The following is a 6354-nucleotide window of genomic DNA, read 5'->3' on the forward strand; positions in this document are numbered from 1 at the left end:
CCCCAGGTCCTCATCCATCTGAGTGCCTCCTAGCCTGGAGACTTTAAGGTCTGAGATATTTATGAAGCAGAAAGTGCTGAGATAAGTATCAGAGTCAAACTTTCATGAGTCTCAAGTGTGCCTGTGAAGCTCCAAGATCCCCAGAGCTTCAACAAACATCCCTGAGCAATTTAAAAGCAGACAGGAATCCTGGGATACATTAAATATGCACATATCACTTGTCAGCCGCAGCTCCTCAAATGACTCATCTGCTCAGCTGCCTGCCAGGTGCTTGGACTCATCTGTCCCTATGCAGAATTCCTGGATTCTTGTGATGAAGGGCAGATGTGCTGATGCCAGAATTTTGGTTTTCATTTGGTCTCTGCAGCCAACATTTGCTTTGGAACTGATCAAAAGGCTGTGGTGCTGGTCACCAGGTTAGGTAGAGGCTGGCATGGGACAGACTGTGCTAGACAATATCTGCAGAGATTGAGGAATTTAAGAATAGCTTTGGATGGAAGAAAAAGGGCTTTGTGGAACATAGTGGCCGCTGTCCCAGTTGCCACAGGGATGTGGCATGGAGAGGGCTTGGGCTCAGCCAGTGAAGCAAGCTGCTTTTGGCCAGGCATAGGCAGGGATCAGGACATAGGGGGGTGGTGGAGGGTTTGCTGGTCTGAGTGGTGGCTTTCTTTAAACCTGCCCAAGATAAGGCTGGACAGTCCAGATAAATGCTCACAATAACCATGACATGATCTGGGCTGAGATATTCCTCTCCTGGTAAAAGTTTGTGAAATGTAAAAGAAGTGTGGGGAAGAGCAAAAAAAGACAATTAGAATCTGTTGTTTCCAAGGGTTCAAAATCTGTCTATGCTGGAAGATGACCATGAATCCACTCAGGATCAGAAAGGGATGAGATGGGTTAATAACACTAGGTAAGGTTAATTCCACTTACTACACTGCTAATTCCTTGCTCACTCTTTTGGAACTGAGATAACATGACTCAAAGGCTTTCACAACTTGCTTCAAGAGTGCTTCTCTTGAATGTGTGCAACTTTTACTTTCTGGGGAGTGATGTCTTTGCTAACACAGCCTGGTTGGCCAGGTTCCCTCATGCAGGTCAGGGAAGGACAAACGACTCACAAATGTCAGGAAAACCCTGAAGCAAGAGTGCAGCATTCAGGTCCCTGTTGTGAAGAGACCCTGAAATATCATGTCTGCATGGAGAACAGAGCACCCTGAGGTCTTTCACACGAGAGAATTTCTTGCTGTAGAAGTGGCTGTGAGGGAAACAAAAGCATGGTCTGCCTGCAAATTTCTTTAAGGTTTCAGTGGAGCACAATCCATCCATCTCCAATGAGACACCTTACGTTAATCCAATGGGGATTCCAGGTGATGTCACCTGCTACTGACACCCACAGGGCAGGACTCACTGCCTGTGTAGTCACTCAGTGCTGGCCACACTGACTGCCCCATCATTTCCGGTCTCTCCCAATGCCTGAGCTCACCCAACATTTCACCCATCCAAGCTGGCTCACCACGGGGGCCAGCCACAGGTTCCTTGGCAGCAGCGGGATAACTGGGATAGCACTGTTCAGGCAACACCCATTGGACACTGAGTGAGTACAGCAGCTACACAGCTGATGCTTTCAAATGGATTTGGCACTTGTTCTCCCAAATCATGTCTTTTGCAGAAAACTCAAAGGAATTCTGGGACTTTGCAGAAATCCTAGATTGTAGGGCTTTTCTTACAGAACAGCTGAGTCCAGGTGCTGTCTGCTGGACACAGGTTACTCCATATTTAGCAATGGTGGTATGCATTTAACAATCTGCTGCCAGGAACAATAATCATGAGGAGAGAGGATCCATATTTTCAGGATTCTTCAACTTGTATGACTTTTCAGCCTATGTTAGAAGAAGCTTCACTGCTATTTGGGTAATCCTCCAGCAGCAATCTGCTGGGCATTACTGCTCTCTGATGCAAAAGTAAATACCTAAATAGATGAGGAACATGAGACAAAACTGGGATTCTGCATTTGAAAATGTCACCACTCAGAGGGAAAATCATCTTCCCACTTCTGTTTCCAGCAGTGACAACAATCTTCTCCCCAAGACACCCTTTTAGTGCTATGACTTACAAATTCATTAAAACTCACAGACACTTTTATATTACACTATCTTGTAACAAGCCCATAGCAGTAGGAGGATTAAAGAAGCTCCTTCTCCTGCACAAGCACAAAAAAGAAGATTCTGAAGGCCTCCTTCTTTGGTGCTGATCCACTTGTACAGCAGCATCTCTCCCATCTGAGGAACCCACTTGGGTATGATGAAGTTATCAACCCTCCCTTATCAAATGGACTTTCTGGGCTGTTGGTTATCCCTGTCCCCAAGACTTTTATCTATGTACAAATACTACTTATACCTCTGGACAGCTCAGAGAGATGTGGCATGTACAGTGTCATGGGATAAAACTGCAGCATCCAAAAAAATTGGCCAAAGAGGTTGTTACTCATCTAGGTAATATTCCAGGGAGCCCAAGGACATGACACTGCTTAGCTCTGCTCGTTCTAATAGGAATATATCATCAAAACACCATGTGTAACATCACCAGATCTCAACCCTTTTGTCCAGTGAGGAACTGTTGAGGATGAAATACAGTCTGGACTGGTGGAAGTCCCTGCTGCTGCTGAGAAGCTGCTGGGGTGGATGGGGCAGTTCAGGCTGCACAGTAACGGCTTCTAATGACCAGGTTGTACAGTGGGCACAAGTTTTTGCTGCTTGTGTCCAAAAGGTTTGAGTTGTTGCTCTCCAGAAGGCCACATATGTCACAATAGGACACAAAATGAATGACATGCACATGCTGAAATGTCTAAGGTAAAAAGAGAGTAGTTTATTTCTGAACTCCAATATTTATAGACTTTCAAAAGTGACTATGGATTGGAGGATAAAATCGCTACTTCTCCAGCCACACTGGTCAAACTAACAGTCTATTAATTTACTCTTCCTCCAGAAAGGAATGCAAAACAATTATTATTTCACATGAAAGTGTGTGAGAAACTCCATTACAAAAATGTATGGACAGGATCTCTGTCACAGAGGGCAGCGGGGTGGCACTGTGTGAAGCTGTGAGTACTCCTCATGGATGTGGCCACAGGAAAAGCAGATTTCAGCCTGGCATTCACATCCACATGGAAATTTTTAGTGCCCATTTTGAGAATTTTACCATGTCCCCTGATGTGGAGAGCTTTGCCAGATGGAACACTGAAACCTGGTCTCTAAGGGTAGAGATATCCCACCCTGCTGATACACTGCATGTGAATCATAAGGTTTCCTGTGAGGAACAGTGCTTTCTCTCTTTTTTCCTGGTGTTTTTTCGGGGGTGGAGGTGAAGAAGGGACATTCACAACAAAGGAATGATCCAGAAGCTTGATCCTGGGAAGTGTGATTGCATAAATCTCTCTCTGGGTATAACTGCCTAAATTTTCAGAGAAACTGAGCTTGTACAGATTCCTTGAAGAGCAGAGAGAACAGTACATGCTGTGTGTCCTGAAAATCAGAATAGATTGCAGGTGCTTGAATATAGATTCAGGTGCTTGGCTGTGGGCAGATAAGAGCAGAATAATTCTAGTCAAGGCTTGAAATAATTTCAGCAGTAAAACATAGGCCAGTAGTACTGTGATCCATTTGTAAAACTACTAAATAAAAAGTAGCTTTGGTAATTACTTCTTATTTTGCCTAACAGCCAACACAGATGGCTCCTTCTCTTCTCTGCTGCATATGCTGCATGGGTAAAAAGCAGCCATGCACTTGAAAAGCTATTAAAAAATCAAAGGAAAAGTCACGTGGAAGAACGACTTATTGTAGTTAATAAGTTAATTATACCATTGGAGGAGGAGCTTTCTTCTTCCCTTTACACGGGACTTAGCCCAAAAATATTAGCATAAACATTTCCCAGAAAGACCACGCTTATTCTATTGAAAACAACAACATGAAAGCCAAAGCACATTTTATTTTTAATTTTATTTTCCCCTCCTGCTTTAAAACAGACTAGATTGAAACAAGATTTGCCCTCTGGTTAAGTGTGTTGTGCAGCTGGGTTATCTTTCAAAGAACAAAAGGGACAGAAAAACAAAAACTCAAGTATATACACCTTGCTTTGAGAAAAGACATTTGCTCCTACAGTAAGAAGATGCTGTTTTGTGTGAGAGCCCTTTAACCCAGCAGAAAAGGTGGAACCAGAAGCAATGAATGGGAATTAAAAACCATAATTAATTGAATTTGAAAATACTCTACAAAAGTTTGTCATTACTTCCACTGAATTGATAGAGTTCTAGATGTTGAGAGTCTGAATGTGGTTGCTTAGATTTGAGCTACTCCCACAGCCTACCCTTTTCTTCTGTTCAAGTGGAGATTAACATGAGAAGTTGTACAGACTTGATCCCGACCTGTACAAAGATAAAAGGTTTTGAGGTGTTGTGGAAACAGGTGGGCAGCTAGTGGAGAGCAAAGACTACTAATCCTTTCCCTGAGGGGAGGAAGGGAAACAGGAGCATCCTCAGTCTGGATGGGCAACCAAAGATTCCTGTGGGGAACAGCTGCTGGGGCTGGCTTTGCTGTGCACAAATATTCTTGGGCTTGCACATTCCTAGACATCAGATACTGCACCAACTTGCACGAGTGCATACCTCAGAAAACAGGCTTCAATGCTTCTGCTGTTTACACTGCCAGCTTGGTGGCAAGAGCAAAGCATGTTTTCATCCTGGGAGAGGATCCCACAGAGGAACCACTGATGCCACTAACCCCATCTCATCCCGGGACCTGCGGGCTTTGGCTGTCTCAGGCACTGCTCTGCATCTGAGCTGTGTCCTTCGAACCCAGAGGAGGAACTGGCAGCTCTCAAACTGTGCTGCATCCTCCTGGCCCCTTGGCAGGGAAGGCAGCAAGAGGAGGTAACATGTCTGAACTTGCCTTGGATTTCCTGAGCTGGTGGCTCTAAAAGTTGAGGATATCAAGCTGCATATCCAGAAAATGTGCAGTGCTGGGATGCTCATGGGTTAAAGCTGTAACTCATTAACTAATCTGAATTTTGTGTTTCAACCTAAGCCATTTCAACAACAGCAAACACTACTGGAATTGAACAGCTTTGGGTGAAAAATACTGTTATCAACAAGTTACTAACCCTATATGTGGCAGCAGAGTTGAAAGGTTTGGGCCAGTATATATAAGTATAGCTAAAAGAAGTTTTTCTCACTTTGTGGCACCTTGAAGATCGTTCCTGGTGCTCTCTAGGTGAAAAGGACTATTTCCCTTTGCCATCCATTTTCCTACAGGCTTTTTGCTATTTGACAATTTCCATCTCCCAGGTGAAATGGGGTAAAATGGTGTGAAAATTCCCAGATCTTCACAAATGTAAATTAAAATGATCTAGAATCTATACATGATTTCCAAAGTCTTAATAACTTGCAGTTTACTAGGATTTTTTTTTTCCAGGCATGCTCAGTTTCTGCTTCGAAGTTTCCCATTATTGCTGTGATATCTGTAGCCACACAGTGCAATGCTTGCAGTCTCAAGGCATCAACATCTCCCACTTCCCAGCAAAACTAGCATCTCCATGGATGTTTGAAATCCTTATAGAAACGAGACTGTATCACAAACGAGACAGGGAATAGTATCTCACAGGAGTTCATCTACTATTTTTTTCTTTTTAACACAAACTCTAAATTTACCAAGTTTACATATTTTCATTTGTTGTATTAAAATGAGAGCTGAAATGTCACCCAAACTGTGAATAATCTTATAAAATGCCAATCTGAGTTAACGTGGAAATGAGCTATTTTTTGCTATCCTCTCCACAAGTGAATCCAACTTCTTGCTCAGCCTTACAGTGGGAAATAGCACTGACAGGTCTCTCTTCCTGAGCCTTTTATACTTTTACTTTCTGTGCTTTTTACTTCCTGTGAAGTAAATCAGAACTTTTCTTTGTAAGATTGAAATACTGGACTCATCTGCAAACTCCAAAGTAAGGTTTCTGCTATTATTTTTTCTCCTGGAGCTATTGTACAAAGCAGGTGCCTTGTGTCTCTGCTGAGAAGAAAATCGGATTGTTTTTCCAATCAAATCTATTTTCTGTCAATAATAACAACCTAAAAGGGATAAAACTGACAGATTAAAAGCCTAATTTAATCGTAGTTGTTAAAAAATATTTTTTAAAGTATTTGAGTGGCATGTTTGTCTTTCCTCCACTGCTCTTACACTGCTGCCTCTCTTCTGCAGCTGTACTGGACACAAAGGGAATATATGTTTCACTGCAAATATAGAGTTGTGGAGAGGTAAGGAATTAGCTGGAGGAAAATAGGCTGCATCTCAATTATTCAGGGAA

Source organism: Serinus canaria, chromosome 8, assembly GCF_022539315.1.
Source record: "Serinus canaria isolate serCan28SL12 chromosome 8, serCan2020, whole genome shotgun sequence".
Classification (NCBI taxonomy): domain Eukaryota; kingdom Metazoa; phylum Chordata; class Aves; order Passeriformes; family Fringillidae; genus Serinus; species Serinus canaria.